At 43.0% G+C, this 23,753-nt stretch overlaps 1 protein-coding gene across 41 annotated transcripts in view; it reads left to right on the forward strand.

Annotated features, from left to right (window-relative positions):
- Nucleotides 1-23,753, forward strand: part of rims2a (regulating synaptic membrane exocytosis 2a) — a 1,173,408-nt gene that overhangs the window by 414,884 nt on the left and 734,771 nt on the right. The window lies entirely within an intron of this gene.

Genomic DNA, 23,753 nt, shown 5'->3' on the forward strand with positions numbered 1-23,753 from the left:
AAAGATGCAAAACTTGCGGGTACACCACCCCCGCTCACCTCCATCCAGGGCCCCAAACAGTCCTTCCAGGTGAGACAGAGGTTCACCTGCCTCTCTTCCAACCTAGTTTACTGCATCACGTGCTCCTGATGTGGTCTTCTCTACACTGGGGAGACCAAACGTAAACTTAGTGAACGGTTCACCAAGTATCTCAGCTGGATTTGCAGGGGCTGACCAGATCTCCCAGTCACCGCCAATTTTAACTCCCCTTCCCACTGCTTTTCCTACATGGCATGCTTGGTTGTCTCCATTGCTATAATGAACCACACTGCAAAAAGGAGGAACAACAATTTACCTTCCACCTGGGCAGCCTAGAGCCCAGAGGACTCAACATTGAGTTCTCCAATTTCAGATAACCTCCCTTCCCAGCCCCTCCCCTTCCCTTCCTTCCCTCCCTGCCAGCAACCAGATTCATTGCTCACAATGATCAACCAGGTTGTACCCTTTATCTGTCTTCATCTATCACCACTTCATCCCTCTGACCTTGCCGCCCCCTTTATTGGCAGCTCTCCTTACACCCACCCCTAGTCCTGAAGAAGGCTCATACCCGAAACGTCAACTTCTCCACCTCCTGATGCTGCCTGACTTGTGGGTTGTTCCAGCCTCCTGCCTGTCAACCATTTTCTCTGGCAGCCCATTCCATATGTGCACTGCTGTCTGTGTGAAGAAGTTGCCTCTCGGGTCCTCCTTAAATCTTTCCCCTCTCACTTTTAACCTATGCCATCGAGTTTTCAATTCCACATCACTGGGAAAAAAGACTACATGTACGTGCATTCATCCTATCTATGCCCCTCATGATTTTAGACACCTCAATAAGGTCCTCTCTCATTCTCCTACGTTCCAAGGAATAAAGTCCTGTCCTGGGCAACCTCTTCCTATAACTCAGGCTTATTAGTCCTGGCAACATCCTCCTAAATCATCTTTGCAATGTTTCCAGTTTAACTATGTCTTTCCCATACCGGGGTGACCAGAACTGTACACAATACTCCAAGTGCAGCCTCACCAGCGACTTAGACAATTGTAACGTGACGACCCAACTTCTAGACTCAATCTCTTGATTGGTGAAGGCCAGCATACTAATAGCCTTCGTCATCACCCTGTCTACCTGTAATGGTACTTTCAAAGAACTATGCGCTTGTACTCATAGTCCCTCTGTTCCACCACACTCCTTACCATTTATTGTATAAGTCTTGGTTTGACTTTCCAAAGTTCAATACCTCACACACTATTGAATTGTTTTTGCCAATTCTCCATTTCCCCATTTGATCAAGATTCCTGTGTAATTTTTGATAACCTTCCTTGCTACCAATGATACCTCCTAATTGTTTATCATCTGCACACTTACTAATCATGCCTTGTACATGCACATCCAGATAATTTATGTAAATAACGATGGTCCCAGCACCAACACCTGTGGCACACCACTAGTCACAGGCGTGTAGTCCAAGAAACAACCCTCAGCCATCACCTTCTGCTTTTTACCATTGAGCCAATTTTGAATCCGATTTGCAAGCTCTCCCTGGATCACGTGACCTAACCTTCATGACTAGCCTACTGTGTGAGATCTTGCTAAAGTACTTACTAAAGTCCATATAGATAATGTCCCCTGCCCTATCCTCATCAATCCTCTTGGTTACCTCTTTGAAAAAACTAATGTTCTGAGGATATGGTAGATAGTGAAACTTGAATTAAATAAAAATCTGGAACGAAAAGCTGGCCTAATGGTAACCATATAACCACTGCTGATTGTTGTAAAAACCCATTTGCCTCACTAATAGAACATAGAACAATACAGCACAGAACAGGCCCTTCGACCCACGATGTTGTGCCGAACTTCTAACCTAGATTAAGTACCCATCCATGTACCTATCCAAATGCCGCTTAAAGGTCGCCAATGATTCCGACTCCACCACTCCCACGGGCAGCGCATTCCATGCCCCCACCACTCTCTGGGTAAAGAACCCACCCCTGACATCTCCCCTATACCTTCCACCCTTCACCTTAAATTTATGTCCCCTTGTAACACTCTGTTGTACCCGGGGAAAAAGTTTCTGACTGTCTACTCTATCTATTCCTCTGATTATCTTATAAACCTCTATCAAGTCACCCCTCATCCTTCGCCGTTCCAACGAGAAAAGGCCGAGAACTCTCAACCTATCCTCGTACGACTTCCTCTCCATTCCAGGCAACATCCTGGTAAATCTTCTCTGCACCCTCTCCAAAGCTTCCACATCTTTCCTAAAGTGAGGCGACCAGAACTGCACACAGTACTCCAACTGTGGCCTAACCAAAGTCCTGTACAGCTGCAACATCACTTCACGACTCTTGAATTCAATCCCTCTGCTAATGAACGATAATACTCCATAGGCCTTCTTACAAACTCTATCCACCTGAGTGGCAACCTTCAAAGATCTATGTACATAGACCCCAAGATCCCTCTGTTCCTCCACCTGACTAAGAACCCTACCATTAACCCTGTATTCTGCATTCTTATTTGTTCTTCCAAAATGGACAACCTCACACTTGGCAGGGTTGAACTCCATCTGCCACTCCTCAGCCCAGCTCTGCATCATATCTAAGTCCCTCTGCAGCCGACAACAGCCCTCCTCACTGTCCACAACTCCACCTATCTTCGTATCATCTGCAAATTTACTGACCCACCCTTCGACTCCCTCATCTAAGTCATTAATAAAAATTACAAACAGCAGAGGACCCAGAACTGATCCCTGCGGAACTCCACTTGTAACTGGGCTCCAGGCTGAATATTTACCATCTACCACCACTCTCTGCCTTCGACCGGTTAGCCAGTTTTCTATCCAATTGGCCAAATTTCCCTCTATCCCATGCCTCCTGACTTTCCGCATATCCTTTTAAGGAAGGAAATTTGCTGTCTGGTATGGCTTATATGTGACTCCAGACTCTCAACAATGTCATTAACTTTCAACTGGCCTCTGGTTGATTCGGAATGAGCAATAAATGCTGGCCGAGCAGGCAACACACACATCCCATAAAAGACTTGCTTAAAAAATAAAATCTCTCTTCTGATTAAAGTTATACTTTGTGCAAAGGCTGATGGTGTGATTGTTGGAGGCCAATAGTTTCAGCCCAGGACATTGCTACCAGAGTTTCACAAGGGATATCTCGGGTCTAACTCTCTTCAGCTTCATCAATGATGTACATTCCATCTTATGGTTGGAAGTGGGAATGTTCACCAATGATTGCATGGTGTTCAGCACTATTAGAGATTCTGCCAATACTGACACAATGTGTACTCTAGTTTTGGTTGAAAAGTGGCAAGTAACAAATGGGCAAGTACCATCTTCGACAAGTGACTATTTTGCCTTGATTTTCCCATCTATAATGAAGAAACTAGGTATTTGATTAAATATTCTTCACTTGATTGGATGAATGCAATTTTAACAGTACCTTAAAAGTTTGACATCACATGGACTCAAGCAAAAAAAAACAAAAAGATCTGCAAACAAACAAAAAAAAACTGTAGATGCTGGAAATCAAAAACAGAAGCAAAAACAGAAATTACTGGAAAAACTCAGAAACATTGGCAACATCTGTGGAGAGAAATCAGAGTTACTGTTTTGAGTCCAGTGACCATGTTCAGAACTATTCTTCAGTTTTTTTATTTGATCTCTATACCATCACCACCTTAATTATTCACTTCTTCCATCACCAGCTAGTGGCAGCAGTGTCTACAGTTGGAGATACACTGCAGCAACTTGCCTAGTGTTCTTTGATTGCACCTTTCAAACCTGCAGCACCTAATTGGATGGATAATAGCAGTAGACATACACGAAGTCAACTCTCTGCAAGTATCTGTTCCAGTCATACAATATCCCAACATGAAGAAATATGAAGAAATATCGCCATTTGTTCAATGTCACTGGTTAAAAATCTGGAATTCCCTTTCTTACAGCATTGAGGGGCCTGAATTAATTATCCTAACATGAATACACTAATTTTCCAGCTCACCCTACCTAGTTGAGTGAATTATTAGTCCAAAAGGCAGGATCATAGTTTTAGAGAGGCCAGGTACAAGATGAAGTCACCCTTGACACAGATCACAGGCAGCCAAAGGTGCTCCTGTGAGCTGAGATGTGTTGGATAAGTGACCATCTTGGTACTCTAGTGCTTTGACCCAATTGTTTCTTACAGCCCTCTGGGCTGCACTCCTCAGCACCCCTTCCATCCACTCCCTATGCTCATACAGTAATTCCAAACAATTCTCCTGCTTCCAGCCCCAAAGGATCCTTGTAGCCCTTATGCCAATTTAGTGCCACTTCATCACTGTCCACCCACAACCATTTGCCCTTATACTCCTGTGTCAACTGGGCAGTCTCATGGTGAGATGAAATGAACTTCTAAGTATTCATTATAAATCTCACAAAAATACTCTTGTTTGTAAAAGCCCATTCAATTTATTTCAGAATATATTGCCTGACTCTGGAACTGAGGAGCAACTGCATGCATGCACGTGGTTCCAGACCTCGTATGTTCTTTTGTTAGTCTGCACTGAGCTTGTCGACAGAATAGGTATAACATTGAAATGAGAATCAGTGTTTGTGGGACAGACAAAGGACAATCCAATTCCTTCCCCCACCCAGCTGGATCTCTGTTGCATAAAGGGACAGGCCTTCTGGACCTGGATACCGAACATTTTTTAAAGTCCCAGTGTTTCCATGACTCAGCAAAAATCTAATGGCTGAGTATTCTGACACAAGGCAGACTGTAGTAATTCAAGAAGACAGCTTACTATAACACTCTCACCCACAATTTGGAACGGGCAAAAAATCCTGTGCCTTACCTGAGTTGCTCGCATCACATTAGAGAACACCACAAATCTATGTAGCATAGATGAGAAATCATCGTTTTTACTTGTTCCAGATGATTTTAAACAAAATTTAACTGCACGGTGAAATCCTCAATCGGCTGACAATGTGGTAAGTACAGGTGAGCTATAAAAGAGGTCCCTGGTTAAATGGAGAGGATTTTCATCACAGCTACCGCTTTGCTCTCAACTTCTCAGTCATTAACATAAGACACTTCGACAGCCAAGGCAAAATGGGGGAGCAGAGTCTAGAGGTAGAAAGGTTTTGGATCCTGGAGGAAGCGTGTTGTTGGCCCCTGGGTGCTACTGGGCCCGGTGGGAACAAGTTGTGGCAGGTCCCAGGGCAGCGTGGTTAAGCTGTCAGGTCAGGTTCTTGGGGAGGTCTAAGGGTTCTGCAGGAGTTATAGCTGGTTGTGTGTGGAAAGTCAGGTCTGTTTAATAGTCACTGAGGAGTTAGACAAGTTTTTAATAACGCAGTCACTTTTCTTGAGTAACTACTCACATAACTGAAAGATTCTCTGATTTAAATGGAGATTTTTGGAAGGGTTCAGGCATTGGGGAATTATACATTGGAATCTACAATTTGTTGGCACTTTCATTTGGAGTGTGTGACGTCAAAGATTTAGTAAGGTCCCCATGCACAACTCCGATTTACATTACAGAGACAAATATTTGATCATTGGAAAGTTCAAGTCAATGATCCAAGTTGAAGTAGGCCAGGAAATAAGCTTTTGTTTAAAACAGTTAGAAATTAGTTTGATTTAAGATGCTACAGAAGGTTCCTTAGGAATAAAATTATTGAGCTAAAATCCAGATTTGAAGATGAAAGCAATTAGAGATTACTTATAAGAATGAAGCCCCAGTCTGTCTTTATGGTATATAGCTGATCCATTGTTTCAGTACCTTACTGCTAAAGAAATGGTGTTAAAGCTTGATTCAGATCCAGCAGCTATAATGGCTTCTGTTATTGCAATTGTTTGTGTTTTCTTGTGCAGATACTCACCAGAAAAGCAGCTTGAAAGAGGGTGAAAGTACATTCCATGTTCTTCACTAGTTCTGTGGTCCAGCACTTTGTGCCTGACTTTCCTTTGACTTATCCGTATTTGGTTTTCTGTATCCCTTTTCCATTTGTCCTTTCCTTGATCAGAACACCTCTCTGAGGGTAAGTTCCTCAGAGTCATTGCCTTCAAGTTCTGTGCCCCTAATTCTATAGTTTGAACTTTTTTAAAATTAATTTTTTAAATAAAATATGGGCATCATTGGCTGGCCAGCATTTATTTCCCTTGAGAAGGTGACAGTAAACTGCCTTTTTGAACTACTGCAGTGTATCTACTGTGGGTTGACCTACACTGCCCATTATTTTGATCCAGTGACAGTGAAGGAACAGCGATATATTTCCAAGTCAGGATAGTGAGTGCCTTGGAGGGGAACTTGCAGGTGATGATGTTCTCATGTATCTGTCACTTCTAGATGGAAGTAGTTGTGGGTTTGGAAGGTGCCGTTTGAGGATCTTGGGTAATTATCAGCAAAATATCCTGTAGATAGTAAACACTGATGCTGATGAGCGTCAGAGGTGGAGGGACTGGATGCTTGTGGATGTAGTGCCAATCAAGTAGGCTGCTTTGTCCTGCTGGTATCAAACTTCTTGAGTACTGTTGGAGCTGAACTCATCTGGGCAAGTGGGGAGTATTCTATCACCCTTCTGACTTGTGCATTGCAGATGATGGACAGGCTTTGGGGAGTCAGGAGGTGAGTTACTCACCACAGCATTCCTCACCTCTGGCCTGCTCTTGTAGCCACTGTGTTTATGTGCTACGTCCAGTTGAATTTCAGGTCAGTAGTATCTTCCAGGATGTTGATAGCGGAGGATTTGGTGATTGTAACAGTATTGAATGTCAAGGCATCATGGTTATGTTGACTAACTTTGGTTATCGTCATAACCTCGCATTTGTGTGATGTTACTTTCCACTTGTCAGCTCCAGTCTGGATATTGTCCTGATCATGTTGGCATTTGAATATGGACTGTATTATGGACCAGGCCAGACCCCCTAAAAACATTTTAAGAAGGTAGCCTAAACCCTAACTTTTTCTTATTTTATAGGCAGATATGAAGTGGATATCCCAGATGTGACACAGCTGATCAAACCACTCAGCTTTAAGCAAAACAGAATTTATCTAAATGCTATGGTTGAACATGAACAAAAGAATACTGAATTTAGAATAGCTTAACTGTTGGAAAACTTAACCGACCTGATGCAGCAACTTAACTCAGGAACTGTTCCAGTCCAGTTATATAGCCATAACCACACCCCTTGGCAAAAAGGTAAATTGACACACAGATTCTTACAGGCAAGAGCTGGAATTCAGCTCTTTTGTCCAAAGAGATTTCAGAGAGAAAGTCGGTCAGGAATCATTTGCTAAAACTTGCATCCTTTCTGGACTCCAGCATCTTGTGACTGCCACAGCTAAACCAAACTAGAAAGAACCTGAACTGGGAGAAATGGCCATTCCTCTGCCATTGTTAAACTAGGCCCTTCTTAGTCTTTACAACCTCTTTTAAAAAACAAACCCAAGGACTAAATAACTTTGTTAAAGTGACAGCATTGTCACAACTGCTTCAGAACCTGAGGAGTTGCAAATAGTGCTAAATGTTGTGCCATCATCAACGAACATTCCCACTTCTGACCTTATGGTGGAGGGAAGGTCATTGATGAAACAGCTGAAGATGGGGGCCTCGGACACTGCCCTGAGGAACTCCTATAGAAATGTTTGGAGCAAGGATGATTGACCTCCAACAATCATGACCATCTTTCTCTGTACCAAGTAGGACTCAGCGGAGCATTTGTCCCTGTTGTCAATTGATTACTATTTTGCTCAAGTTCCTTGATGCCCCACTTGGCCGAATGCAGTTTTAATGTCAAGGGTATGACTCTCACTTCACGTCTGGAATTCTGCTCTTTAGTTCATGTTTGAACCAAGGCTATAATGAGATCAAGAGCTGAGTGGCCCTAGTGGAACTTAAACTAGGCATCCCTGAGCAGATTATTGCTGAGCAGGTGCTGTTTGATAACACTATTGATAACACGGTCCATCACTTTATGGATGACCAAGAGTAGGCTGGGGCAATAATTGGCTGTGTTGGATTTGTTCTGCTTTTTATGTATAGGACCTATCTAGGCAATCTTCCATATTGTTGGGCAGATGCCAGTGTTATAACTATACTGGAACAGTTTAGCTCAGGGAGCGGCAAGTTCTGGAGCACAAGTCTTCACTACTGATGCTGGAATGCTGTCAGAGCCTGTACAGTGAATTGAATTGGCTGAAGACTGGCGGCACAGTGGCTCAGTGGTTAGCACTGCTGCCTCACAGCACCAGGGTCCCAGATTCGATTCTGGCCTCGGGCAACTGTCTGTGTGGAGTTTGCACATTCTCCCTGTGTCTGTGTGGGTTTCCTCCGGGTGCTCTGGTTTCCTCCCACAGTCCAAAGATATGCAGTTCAGGTGAATTGGCCATGTTAAATTGTCCATAGTGTTAGGTGCATTAGTCAGAGGGAAATGGGTCTGGGTGGGTTAATCTTTGGAGGGTCGGTGTGGACTTGTTAGGCCATGTTATGGGTGGCACAGTGGTTAGCACTGCTGCCTCACAGCGCCGGAGACCCGGGTTCAATTCCCGCCTCAGGCGACTGACTGTGTGGAGTTTGCACGTTCTCCCCGTGTCTGCGTGGGTTTCCTCCGGGTGCTCCGGTTTCCTCCCACAGTCCAAAGATGTCCAGGTAGGTGAATTGGCCATGCTAAATTGCCCGTAGAGTTAGGTAAGAGGTAAATGTAGGTGTATGGGTGGGTTGCGCTTCAGCGGGTCAGTGTGGACTTGTTGGGCCGAAGGGCCTGTTTCCACACTGTAAGTAATCTAATCTAATCTAATCAAAGGGCCTATTTCCACACTATAGGGAATCTAATCATCTCATCTAATCTTATAATCCTGGGGACCACTGTACGAGGCCAGGATGGATCATCTACTCCGTACTTCTGGCTGAAGATTGCTGTGAATGCAAGTAATACTGTGGGTAATGCTGTGGGTCTGGAGTCTCACTTAGGCCAGGTCAGGCGAGAATGGCAGATATCTATCCCTGAAGAGTATTAGTGAACCAGACATTTTTCTGACTATCAACAATAGTTTAATGGTCATCAGTGGTTTCTTAATTCCAGATATTTTTTCTGAATTCAAATTCCACCAATTGCTGTGGTTGGATTTGAATCTGAGTCCCCAGAACATTGGCTGAGTTTCTGGGATTAATAGTCAAATGATAATAACACTAGGCCACCACTTCTCCTAAAGTTTTTAAATGATTTGTCTAGATTGATAAATAAAAGTTTTAAACTGTCTTATTCTGTATTTTTACCAAATATTGACTGCATCGTTTTTTTTATCTTAAAAAATGTGATTGATTGCATGCAATGTATTACATGTATTGGAAGAAATCACGCCTGAATATTCGATGTAAATGCATTTGAGGGTCCAGCATGCCAGTCAGAATTTGTTTTTATAGTGATAGCAATGGCAGTATTTTTATCAAACTGGTTCTGAACACATTTGTGCACAAGAACATGCATGTCTTAGATTGCATTATACAAAACAAATTATTAGATTAGATTACTTACAGTGTGGAAACAGGCCCTTCGGCCCAACAAGTCCACACCACCCTGCTGAAGCGCAACCCACCCATACCCCTACATTTACCCCTTACCTAACACTACGGGCAATTTAGCATGGCCAATTCACCTGACCTGCACATCTTTGGACTGTGGGAGGAAACCGGAGCACCCGGAGGAAACCCACACAGACACGGGGAGAATGTGCAAACTCCACACAGGCAGTCACCTGAGTCGGGAATTGAACCGGGGTCTCTGGCGCTGTGAGGCAGCAGTGCTAATCACTGTGCCACCGTGCTGCCCATAAATTATATAATGATCTACTGATTATAATTGATCCACAACATAGAACAACTTGAGATAATGTTTCAATTTAATATTTGTTTGAAAATAAATCTTTTTGCATAAACTTGTTATCAAAAGAACTTTCGGCTATGATTTATCCAGGTTTTGGGGCTCAACTTAGCCATTACCTTTTAGCTGACACAATTAACTTTTCAAAAACCTCTTTATCAATTCAAGTGGCTCCCACTTTGATCTTTATTCAGGCAAGAAATATTTGTTTGCTTTGAAAGTATAATTGTGTTGCTCAGAACAAGAAGCATTCTTACAGTCTGTTTTGTGTTTTGAGACAGAGACACAGTTCACTAGGATTTAAAACCTGTCACTGTAACTGATATGGCCTGATTTGGCCTCAGTCTTGCAAAATTTATATTGAGAAAAGACTTTTCCATACAGTGAGCAGTTAAGGTCTGGAATGTACTGCGTGGAAATATGTTGGAGGCAGATTGAATTGAGACATTCAAGAGGACATTGTTTCAATTTAAGTAATCATCCAACGTACAGGTTTAAAAGGGAAAGGTAAGAGATAGCCACTAAGTAAGAATGTTCAGAGAGTCAGGGCAGACACAGTGGTCCAAATGATTTCCAAGAATGGAGCCCAGGATGAAATCTTGTTTGGTAGATCTTTTTTGTTAGTTTATGTGGCAACCATTTATTAAACATAATCACACAAGGGCAAAGAGTTTTTTTCAACAGAATAAAAAATTACTGAAAATACAAAAAAAAGGAAATTCGAGCTACTTACATGTAGAATACAATCTGAAAGATCTTAAACATAAAGCAAACAAGATCTCATCCCATTTCACCTCAGTATCCATTGCAGACACTCAAATGTAGAGAATGCATTTTTTCAGTTACTTTCCTCACCATCCCTTCCTGTGAACAGTGAAATCTTATTGCATGAATATTCAAAAAACTGAAAACTTAGAATTCTCAGCTTTTAATAAACTTGAAAGTTCAAACCAAACTTTCATCGTTGGGAAATTTCACAAATAAAACTATTACACAGATAATTTGCCGCAGATTGGGATGCTTCAGCTGGAGTTCATCTGCTCCATCCACTTTTTTTTCCCAGTCTTGGTGTTTGTTTTTTTTTCTTCATTCCCAGTCTCATTGCGAATCTGGCAAGGTGTCCTCTAGACCCAGTTTGACCTGTTGCAGTCTATCTGCAGGTCATGGCAATCTCTCGGCCCGAACTCTGGGGGGCCTATGCCGGTCTTTCAGCCTGCCATGGCAATGTCTTGGCCCGGTCTCAGCAGTCCGTGGTGGTGACTTAGCCCGGTATGGCGGTGCCTCGGCTCAGCTCAGTATCTCTGCATGCGAGTGGAATACTCAAGCATGTTCTGGAGTAAGCAGGAAGAAATTGGGGGAGGGGGTGAGGGGAGAGAGGGATGTCAGCTTCAGTGTAATGGCAGCGCGGCCCAATGCAGGAAGAGTGAGTAGTGAGGGAGGTACCCAGTATCTGCAAGTGCATCGCTCCCGTAGAGCGAGTTAAGCAGAGGATTCATTAAAAACTGTAGAACTTTCCACTTCATTCCTTTATTTTTTGAATTTATATTAAGAAAGACTTCAATATTAACTATTATCTTGTTTAGTTATTTTTCTACTTATTCTATGAAGGCAATGCTTAACTTTTATAACTTTCTTTCTTTTACTAAAGTTTTTTTGTACCCTAGACACCTTTGTATCCAAGATGATGCCATGTTGGCGACATTATGCACTTTTAAATGTACTTCTGTACTTGAGTACATTACAATAAAATCTAAATCTAAATCCAGTTGAGTGTTCCTTGAATTGTCCTAAACTCCTTTGTAGGAGCAAAACCATGCTTGTGTGTGACCCCAGTCAGATCTCTTGATTTGCACTAAACTTTTAGTCTCCAGATTTCCTAAACTGAAATCAATCCTTGATTATTCATTTTACTAAAATCAAAACTCTAATGAAAGTGTCTCCTTAAAAAACATTCTCATGTCCAAAACAGTAATTATTTTTAACACTAGATGTTACATTAACAGTACAGTTAGAAGATCCTTTATCTGAAATGCTCGAGACCAGCTGTTTTTCAGAGTTCGGAACTTTTCAGTTTTCAGAATGTGACAATTTAATGGTGAAATTTTTAAAAATCTTACTGGAGAAGCAGACTTCTAACTAAGAACATGCTTGGCCAGACCCCCTCCATCGCATCTGAGTGACACACATCGAGTGGGTGTCGATTTGGTGGCATTCACAGAGAAACCCCAGGCTTGTAGGTGCTTGGCCACACGCCCCATGTCACATCTGAGTGACACACATCGAGTGGGTGTAGGCTTGGGTTAACTGTTTGCTCGCCAAACAACCTTGTTAATGAGAAAAAAACTTCACGAAAAACCTTTGGATTTTGGTGCTTCTCGGTTCTTGGATGTTCGGATAAAGGATCTTCTACCTGTATTACCATACTGGCACTCAACAAGAAATGAGTTTCATGGCAACCATAAAAAGGCATATGGTGTGTTGACTTTCATTAGCAGGGAGATTGAGTTTATGAATCGTGAGGTTATGCTGCAGCTCTATAAAGCTCTGGTTAGACCACACTTGGAATATTGTGTTCCGTTCTGGTCACCTCATTATAGGAAGGGTGTGGAAGCTTTACAGAGAGGGTGCAGAAGAGATTTACCTGGATGCTGCTGCTTGGACTGGAGGGGCATGTCTTATGAAGAAAGCTTGAGAGCGCTAAGGATGAGAGGTGACTTGATAGAGGTGTATTAAAATTGTTTTAGTACATTAGCCTGTTTTCCCAAACCCAAGTGACCAGCCATTGGAATTTCATGAGCTGCTCATAAAATTTTGTTATGATAATCTGATGGAACTGCCACCAATTGGAACTGTTCATTCTTGTTGACTGGTATTTGAGATGGTCTCAATTTTCTCATTAGTATTTGTCTTTCAAATAATGGCATTCTGGTTCAGTTTCTGAGTTGGATGTTTGGTATAACTCTTACAATTTAAGATCCATTTGTTGAACTCTGTTAAAGAAGTTGGGCTGAGCACATTAGCTGCATTCCCTTACTTTATCCTTTTTCCATTTACATTTTTGAAAAGTATATACAATGATTTAATTTCCATGCCATTTCCCTTTTTCATAAGCTTTTCCTCCACAATTTCATGGCTCTGAAATCTAGTCACAACACAGTCGAGAAATAATCAATAATATTCTTCAAGTAGCATCTTAGCTTTGTCTTAACTGGTTGTTCCACAAGCCTCAGTGAAGTTTCTGAACTAGCTAATTCATTTTCCAACAAAAGAAATATAATTCCTGTTATAGGGATTTGTTTCATTACTCTCAACTATATTTTCCCCATTCACTCAGTCACTCTTTAATCCAAGACTATATATTAGACTGGTTTGTAACCTTCATGTATGCTTGCAAGCAATATTTTTATCTATTATTAACTCAGTTGAAATAACAAATGTTATTATCATCCAGTCTTAGTGACTGGCTTGCTGCATCGTCTCTCAGTGCCTTCATTCATTTACCTCGATTTGAAGTGTAAGGACGTGCCTCCCTGTGTGAGAGAAAACATTCAGAACCTCCAGTTGTCTTATTTAATTGAGAAAGAAATTTCTTGATTGTTCTGGGTCATTGTTTCTTTCTTAGTATGTTGTAAGAAACCATATTACCCTATTTCTTTTCCTGGTTTCCTTTCTCATGAGAATTTTTTTTGGTCTTCCTACTACAGCAATCAGTCTGTCATTTAATCCAGAAATTAGCAATTAACATGCTCCAGTTTTAGAAGAATGTTCCTTTTTTATATCGCTTTTTGGTTCTAGCCTTTTACTTTTATTACTCTGTAATCCTTCTGCTGTAGCCTAAAACTAGAACCTGTTCCACCAGCAGATGTTCTATTCCCCTTGCTTCCTTGTGAATTCCCATATAAACATCTCTTCCACTGTGTCTGTGAGAGAAATCTGCCAGAACTGCCCTTAATTTTAATACTTGATGTTCACCTCAGCTCACCTAAGTATGTTTTTCGGCTTGCAGGAATATTATTTATGAACTACTCCATAACCATAAATGCCCTTGTTTTCTCAAAACTTGTCTCAAACTTCAGTGATCCAGACTGTTGATCCCACAGAATTTCATTTTGTCTTGGAAATTCTACAACTGTCTGACTTACAAAGAACATCGAACAGTACAGCACAGTATAGGCCTTTTGGGCCACGATGTTGTGCTGAACTAAGGTCAACCTCACCACACACCCCTCAAATTACTGCTGTTCATGTGCTTGTCACTTAAATGTCCCTAATTTCTCTGACTGTACTACCACTGCTGGCAGTGCATTCCATGCATCCACCACTCTCTGCGTAAAGAACCTACTTCTGATATCTCCCCTATACCTTCCTCTAATCATCTTAAAATTATGACCCTTCGTGACAGCCATTTTTGCCCTGGGGAAAAGTCTCTGGCTATCTACTCTATATATGTCTCTCATTACCTTGTACATCTCTATCAAGTCACCTCTCCTCCTCCTCCTCTCCAGTGTAATAAAAAGCCTGAGCTCACTCAACCTCTCTTCATAAGGCAAGCCCTCCAATCCATGCAGCATCCTGGTAAATCTCTTCCACATCCTCTCTAATGCATCCACATCTTTGCTATAATGAGGTGACCAGAACTGGACACAATATTCCAAGAGTGGTCTAACCAGGATTTATAGAGCTGCAGCAAAACCTCGTGGCTCTTAAACTCAATTCCCCTGTTAATGAAAGCCAAAACACCACACATCTTCTTAACAACCCTATCAACTTGGGTGGCAACTTTGAGGGATCTATGTACATGGACCCCAAGATCCCTGTCTTCCCCAACACGGCCACAAATCCTGTCTTTAACCCTATATTCAGCATTCAATTTCAACCATCCAAAATGAATCACTACCTCTTTATCCAAGTCGAACTCCATCTGCCACTTCTCAGCCCAGCTCTGCATCCTGTCAAAGTCTTGTAACCTGCAACAGCCCTCGCCACTATCTATAACACCACTGACATTTGTGTCATCAGCAAGCTTACTAACCCACTCTTTCACTTCTTCATCCAAACCACTTATAAAAACTACTAAGAGCAGAGGCCCAAGCACACATCCCTGCAGGACTCCACTGGTCACCAACATGGAGGTGGAATGCTTTCCATCCACTACCACTTGCTGTCTTCTTCAGCCAGCCGATTCTGTATCCAGATAGCCAAATTTCCCTGTATCCCATACCTCCTAACATTCTGAATGAGCCTACGATGGGGAAGCTTATCAAATGCCTTACTGAATCCATATACACCACATCCAACTGCTCGGCCTTTGTCAACTTGTCTCGTCACATCCTCAATAACTCAATAAGGTTTGTGAGGCATGCCCTGCCTATCTTTAATCAAACTGTTTTACCAAATAGTCATAAATCCTGGATGTAGGTTTGTTCGCTGAGCTGGAAAGAGTGCTTTCAGATATTTCATCACCATACTTGGTAACATCAATCAGTGAGCCTCTGGGGGAAGCTCATTGGTGATGTTACCGAGTATGGTGATGAAACGTCTGAAAACGAACCTTCCAGTTCAGCGAGCAAACCTATATCAAGAACCTCAACCTGAGGTACAAATCTTCTCAAAACTCGCAAGTCATAAATCCTATATGTCAGAATTCTTTCCAGCACCTTGTTTACCACAAACGTAAGACTGACTGATCTGTAATTCCCAAGGATTTCCCTATTCCTTTTTTTGAACAGAAGAATGACATTCTCCTCTCTCCAATCGTCCAGTACTATTCTCATGGAGAGTGAGGATGCAAACATCATCGCCAGAGGTGCAGCAACCTCTTTCCTCTCTTTCTGTAGTAACTTTTGATATATCTGTACTGTCACTGGGGACTTATCTATCTTGATGTTTCTTAGAATTTCCAGCACATTCACTTTCTTAATGTTGATCTGTTCAAGCCTATTAATCTGGTCCACAATGTTCTCACTATCAACAAGGTCCTTCTCGCTATTGAATATTGAAGCAAACAAACTCATTTTCTACATTCCAGGGCATTAACGGGAATGGCCATAAAATTATGGGTCCATTGGTTGTCAATTTCCGAACTTCTACAGATTCTGGAGCACGTCTGGCAGGTTGGAGGGTGATAAATTTAACTTGGGGATAAAAAAGGAGAGAAGTAGAAAACCAATAATTAAATACTGGTCAGTCTAACACCAGTAGTGAGGAGAATACTGACTCTATTATAAAAGCTGTGATATCAGGAAACTTAAAAAAAAACAGAAAATGATTACATAAAGTCAGCATGGGTTATGAAAGAGAATCATGTTTGATAAATCTAGTCGAGTTCTTTTAGGGTGTGACTGGTAGAAATGTTAAATGAGAATTATGTGGTTTATTTGGATTTTGAGGAAGTTTTTGATGGTGAATTGGTGAAAGTATCCTATCATGGATTGAGAATTATTTCGCAGACAGGAAACAGAAGGTATAAATAGGTCTTTTTCAGAGTGGAAGGTAAATGGGCTCAGTCCTTGGGTCCCAGCTATTTGCAGGAGAAAGTGAGGGCTGCAGATGTTGGAGATCAGAGCTGAAAATGTGTTGCTGGAAAAGCGGAGCAGATCAGGCAGCATCCAAGGAACAGGAGAATCGACGTTTCGAGCTATTTGCAACATAACAATTTTGATGAGGGAATGAAATGTATTAAAGATGCCAATATCATAAAAATACATAGGAATGTGAGTGGTGAGGAAGAGTTTCAGAAGCTTCAAGGCTGTGTAGACAATTTGAATGAGTAGTCAGATGCAAGATAACTTGAATAAGTTTCAAGTTGCATACCTGGGTAGAACAAAAAGAATGGCAGAATACTATTTAAAATATAAATTGGAAAATGTTAATATAAAAGGGAACCTGGGTGTCCTTGTTCACCACTCACAGAAAGCAAGCATACAAGTGCATTTGGAAAGGCAAATGATTGCAAGAGGATTTGGCTGCAGGAGCAAATATGTCTATTTACAGCTGCCCAAGCTTTGGTGAGACCATGCTTGGAGGATTGTGTATAATTTTAGTCTCCTTGATGAAGAAAATATGTACTTGCCACAGGTAGGATATAGCGAAGGTTCATCAGACAGATTCTTTTGTAAAACTTATTCATGGATGTGGGTATCATGAGAGAGGGAATTTGAGAATTTTGACCCAATAACAGTGAGGAAATGATGATCTATTTCCAAGTTAGGATGGTGAGTGGTTGGAGAGGAGCTTGCAGGCTGCGGTGTTCCCATGTATCTGCAGTTCTTTGTCCTTCGAGGTGGAAGTGGTTAGGGCTTTGGAAGGTGCTGTTTAATGTTTTTGGGAATTTCTGGAGTGGAAGGTTTGTCGTATGAAGAGAGATTGGGCCAACTAAATCTGTATTCACTGGAGTTTAGAAGGATGAGATGAAACCTCATTGACACACATAATATTCTGATGGGCCTGGACAAACTGGATGCAGGTATGGGATAGTGGGAAATTTGGCCGGTTGGATAGAGAACTAGCTAACCGGTCAAAGTCAGAGAGTGGTGGTAGATGGTAAATATTCAGCCTGGAGCCCAGTTACAAGTGGAGTTCCGCAGGGATCAGTTCTGGGTCCTCTGTTGTTTGTAATGTTTATTAATGACTTGGAAGAGGGAGTCGAAGGGTGGGTCAGTAAATTTGCAGACGATACAAAGATTGGTGGAGTTGTGGATAGTGAGGAGGGCTGTTGTCGGCTGCAAAGGGACTTAGACATGATGCAGAGCTGGGCTGAGGAGTGGCAGATGGAGTTCAACCCTGTCAAGTGTGAGGTTGTCCATTTTGGAAGGACAAATAAGAATGCGGAATACAGGGTTAACGGTAAGGTTCTTAGTAAGGTGGAGGAGCAGAGGGATCTTGGGGTCTATGTTCATTGCTCTTTGAAAGCTGCCACTCAGGTAGATAGAGCTTGTAAGAAGGCCTATGGTGTAATAGCATTCATCAGCAGAGGGATTGAATTCAAGAGTCATGAGGTGATGTTGCAGCTGTATAGGACCTTGGTAAGGCCACATTTGGAGTACTGTGTGCAATTCTGGTCGCCTCATTTTAGGAAAGATGTGGAAGCTTTGGAGAGGGTGCAGAGGAGATTTACCAGGATGTTGCCTGGAATGGAGAATAGGTTGTACGAGGATCGGTTGAGAGTGCTAGGCCTTTTTTCATTGGAACGGCGAAGGATGAGGGGTGACTTGATAGAGGTTTATAAGATGATCAGGGGAATAGATAGAGTAGACAGTCAGAGACTTTTCCCCCAGGTACAACAGAATGTTACAAGGGGACATAAATTTAAGGTGAAGGGTGGAAGGTATGGGGGGAATGTCTGGGGTAGGTTCTTTACCCAGAGAGTGGTGGGGTCATGGAATGCGCTGCCTGTGGGAGTGGTAGAGTCAGAATCATTGGTGACCTTTAAGCGGCAATTGGATAGGTACATGGATAGGTGCTTAAGCTAGGACAAATGTTCTGCACAACGTTGTGGGCCGAAGGGCCTGTTCTGTGCTGTATTGTTCTATGTTCTATCTATGTTCAGGGATTGCTTCTTCCCTGGCTGACAGCTCAAGAATTAAGGGTCACAATTTCAGGAAATGTGTAAGGCTATTTTGAACTGTGATAAGGAGAAATTTCTTCATAAAGATGGTGGGGAAGCTGATGAACTTTCGGTACCTCTTCCCTATGATATCATGTCTTTATTTTTATCTTTAATTTATCTGCTAACTTACTTATCGAGCCTTAATAATTTTTTTAAAATTTAAAATCTACTGTTATGTCCTCTATTCTGAGAAATATCCAAGCATAATTCAAATTCACCTTGAAAATCCAATCTGCACTCCTGTGTTATGTTCAGCATCTCCATGAAGCTGATTATTTAAAAGAAACACAGATCCCTCTTAACTTCAGTAAGTTCAAATCCTGGAAAGAGTCCAGACTTGATAACATCCCAAGTGAGAGCCTGGAATGAAATCTGGATTGATAGTTTTTTTTTCATATTAATGTAGTTATCGTGCACTGAGACAAATTCACACAATGCTGAAGAGTTTCCTTAAAAAAAGAACAGATTCATTATGCCATGTATGCTGTCAACATATAGCACACCATTTGAAAGATTTTCAAACATGTAGGGAAACAAGGTCTCAACTGGTTTGGACAAACAGGAGACTGGAAGGACACAGCAAGCCAGGCAGCACCAGGAGAAGTCAACGTTTTGAGTATTAACCCTTCTCAGGACTAGATGTGAGGGAAATTGGAGCTACAGATAAATAGAGAGGGGTGGAATGGGGAGAAAACTAGAATGCTGAGCTAGTGATAAGCAGATAAGTAGTGGGTACGACATGGTTAGTTGATGGGAGGGGTGATTTTCTTTTTTCCAGAGAGGTTGTAAATGACACAAACTCCGAACATTCTCGTGTTGAAGGGTTTTAGGGCCAATGTGATATAGTTAACAGATACTGCCTCAGGCAGAATGCTTTCAGGTTTAAACAAATCACACTTGTACAATGAAAGGGAAGTGGCCAGTTCTCCCAACTCAGCTTTTCTCTGGTTTGGTGTGGTTTTTATCAGTAGTGTGGAAAAAGCTGCTGAATCCTGTAACAACTTGTGTTTGATTTTGCATTTGTGCTAAGCAGTTTTTATGGAGATTGTTACAAGTATTTGGAACAACATCATTAAGTTGGGATGATCTGTTGTGTTTTAGATAGATTAAGTTATTCGGTATTTTGTTTTCTGTTGTTTGTGTTTCGTTCATAAATCTTGTAAATAAATTCTGTATTGTTTAAAACTAAGTGGTTTGACTAGCGGAATCTCTTCCTGAGTATCCACTTTATACCTGCTTAAAAGAACTAGCAAAGTTAGGGTCTGGGCGACCTTCTTGAAATGTTTTGAGGGTTCTGGCCTGGTTCATAACAGTTGCTTGAAGGAAGGGTGGGTGGGTAGAATGGAAGGGAGGAGGCAGGGCTGAAAAGTGAGCTGGCTGATGGGTGGGAAGGTTATTTGAGATCAGAGAAATTGATGTTAAGTTCTTCAGGCTGTAGACTGCCCAGGTGGTCTGATTCTGCCCAGGTGTCTGGCAGAAAGCAGAGAGTGGGATAAAAGAATCTTTTCTCAGGATGACAGCCAGTGACAAGTGGTGTTCCGCAAAGGTCAGTGTTGGGACCACAACTTTTCACTTTATGTATAATGATCGCAATGAAGGAACTGAGGGCATTCTGGCTAAGTTTTCAGATGATACAAAGATAGGTAGAGGGACAGATGATATTGAAGAGGCAGGGAGGCTGCAGAAGGATTTGGATAGGTTAGGAGAGTGTGCAACGAAGTAACAAATGGAGTACAACATGGGAGTTCTTCAGCCAGGGAGTGTGAAGTCATGCACTTTTCTAAGAAGAATAGAAGCATGGACTATTTTCTAAATGGGGAGAAAATTCTGAAGTCTGCAAAGAGACGAGATTTCTAGTCCAGGATTCTCTCCAGGTGAACTTGCAGGTTGTGTCAGTAGTGAGGAATGTAAATGCAATGTTGGCATTTATTTTGAGAGAACTTGAACATGAAAACAGGATGTACTTCTGAGGCTCTATAATGCTTTGGTCAGACCACATTTGGAGTATTGTACGCGGCTTTGAGCCCCATATCTCAGGACGGATGTGCTGGCCCTGGAATGTGTTCAGAAGAGGTCCATAAGAATTGAGCGCAGGAATGAAAAGCTTAACGTTTGAGGACTCTGGGTGTATACTTGATGGAGTTTAGAAGGATGAGGGGAAATATAATTGAAACTTAGAGAATACTGAATGGCTTGGACAGAGTGAATGTTGGAAAGATGTTTCCATTGGTAGGAGAGACTAGGACCCTCGAACCTTCGAGTAAAATGAAGACATTTCAGAACAGAGTTAAGGAGAAACTTCTTCAGCCAGGGAGTGGTGAATCTATGGAATTCATTGCCACAGAAGGTTGTGGAGGCCTTGTCATTGAGTATATTTAAGACTGAGATAGATATTTTGATTGTCAAGGGTTACCAGGAGAAAGTGGGAGAATGAAGTTGAGAAACTTATCAGAGTTGAGAGTGTGTTGCTGGAAAAGCACAGCAGGTCAGTCTGTCTCCTGAGAAACTTATAAGCCATGATTGAATGGTGGAGCTGATGTGATGAGCTGAATGGCCTAATTTCTGCTCCTGTGTCTTATGGATTCACAGCGACAATGGTGGAGGCAGAGGATGGACATGTTGGACGGAAAGTGGGAGGGGAAATTGAAGTGGTGGTGCTAGGACAAATGTTCGGCACAACATCGTGGGCCGAAGAGCCTGTTCTGTGCTGTATTGTTCTATGTTCTATGTTCTATGTACCACAGGGTCATGCTGGCCATTACGGGCCAGGTGAGGATGCTTGGCGAAGTGGTCATCTCGTGTACATTTAGCCTCACCGATGTAGCAAAGACTGCCTCCATTTCAGACACTGCCCACTCTCCAATCAACACACGGATTCCGATCTACCCCCCTCCCCGCAGCTAGCTAGCACACCTTTCCTTCCTCATCTGTCCACCCCCCACAATACATTCAAGATCTCTACATCTCTTCCCTCTACCTCCTCACCTCCGCATCCCTCCCCACATCCAATCCTCCATCCCACTCCCCAGCCCATCACCTTCTCACTCTCCTTACTCTCCAACAACTGCTCCCCCTCACCACATTGCGTCCATCCCTCATCCATCGCATGCAATTCCCATTCACCCCTCCCATCCTTTAGCCTCCTCAAGATCCCTCCCAAATCCCAACCCTGAACCATGCTGCACATTCACCATCCCACTGATCTCGAACTCTGGGGCCAAATGGACTGCCCTCAGGAAAGAGCTCATGTTTATGCCCGTCCATCCCTGCCATGATGTGGAGCTCTTCTTCCTCCGCCCCTGTGCTACCTTCTTTGATAAAGATTCCCAAGCACTCTCCGAGGACTCGTCTCCCACTTTCAACCTTCTTATTCCTCCTGGATGCTCTCTCAAGCCTCTTTCTCACCCTGGAACTCTTTATTGCTGACTGCTGATGCAACATCAACTGCCTCAATTTCTCCACACTGCAACCTCGCCCCCTCTGAATGTACAGCATTCCACACTCTCTGCACTAATCCCCATTTCACTATCAAACCCACTGACAAAGGTGGGGCTATGGTTGTCTGGAGAACGGACCCCTCTGTTGCAGAGGCTGAATGCCAGCTGTCTGCACCACATCCTACCTCCCCTTGACCATGACCCCACCATTGCCCATCAAGTCAGCACCTCTCACACTGTCCGCGACCTCATCGCCTCCAATGATCTCTACTCCCACCACCTTCAACCCCATAGTCCCCTCAGACTCCACATTGCCCAATTCCAACAGCAACCCACTTACCCCATCCACCTATTGTCTCCACATGCTCTTGCCCACTGAACTCACTTCTTCATACCTCAACTCCATTCTCTTTCCCTTAATCTAGGCATTTGCCATCTACATCCAGGACACAAGCCACACCCTCCAGGTGAATTCACCTGCACCTCCACAACCGTCACTTACTGTATCCGCTGCACCCAATGTGGTCTCCTCTACATTGGGGAGACAGGGCACCTACTTGCTGAACATTTCAGGGAACACCTCTGGGACACCTGCACCAACCAACCCAACCGCTCCGTGGCTGAACACTTTAACTCCCCCTCCCACTCCGCCACGGACATGCAGGTCCTTGGCCTCCTCCATCGCCAGACCCTGGCCACGTGACGCTCAGAGGAAGAGCGCCTCATCTTCTGCCTCGGAACCCTCCAACCACATGGGATGAAGGTAGATTTCTCCAGCTTCCTCAATTCCCCTCCTCCCATCTTATTTCAGTCCCAATCCCTGGATCCAGCACCGCCCTCTTGACCTGCAATCTTCTTCCCGACCTCTCCGCCCCCACCCCCTATCACCCTCTCCCTCACCTCCTTCCACCTATCGTATTCCCAGCACCCCCCCCCCCGCCCCCCTATAGCTTTTATCTCAGCCCGCTTGGCACACCAGCCTCATTCCTGAAGAAGGGCTTATGCCCGTAATGTCGATTCTCCTGCTCCTCGGATGCTGCCTGGCCTGCTGCGATTTTCCAGCACCACACTTTTCAACTCTGGTCTCCAGCATCTGCAGTCCTCACTTTTTCCTTCTTCAGTATGTTCACAGGTACTGTTCCTCAACTCTTCCACCGTTATATCGATCACTGCATCGGTGCTGCATCCTGCAGCCAGGCTGAACTGGAGCAGTTCATCAACTTAATTAACTATTTTCATCCTGCCATCAAATTCACTTTGTCTATCTTCGTCACCTCCCACCTTGCTTAACCTCTCTATTTCCATCTCCGGCAACAGTTTACGGACCGGCATTTACTATAAACCCACAGAGTCACATAGCTACCAGGTCGACACCTCTTCCCACCCTGTATCCTGCAAAAACTCCACCCATTTTTCCTAATTCCTCAATCTCCTTTGCAAATGCTCTGGAAATGAGATGTTCTACTCTCAAGCATTCCAGATGTCCTCCTATTTCAACCAACTTTATTTTCTCCTCTCTGTCATCCAGATAGCCCTCCACCACACTTCCTCCACTCCCAGTTTCATTGCTCGAAAACCCCCACCCTCGAAACATTAAAAAAAAGGTCCCCATTGTCCTCACTTTGCACCCCACCAGCCTCTACATCTAATGTACCATTCTCCAACACTCCTGTCAACTCCAGATAGACCATACAACCCAGAACACAGAACGTAGAGTATAGGATAGTGCAGCACAGTGCAGGCCCTTCAGCCCTCGATGTTGTGCCAACCTTTTATCTTACCCTAAGATCAAACTAACCTACATACCCATAGCCCTCATTTTC

This window comes from Chiloscyllium plagiosum, unplaced genomic scaffold, assembly GCF_037043375.1.
Source record: "Chiloscyllium plagiosum isolate Xiang-an unplaced genomic scaffold, Cpla_swu_hap1 HiC_scaffold_4, whole genome shotgun sequence".
NCBI lineage: Eukaryota > Metazoa > Chordata > Chondrichthyes > Orectolobiformes > Hemiscylliidae > Chiloscyllium > Chiloscyllium plagiosum.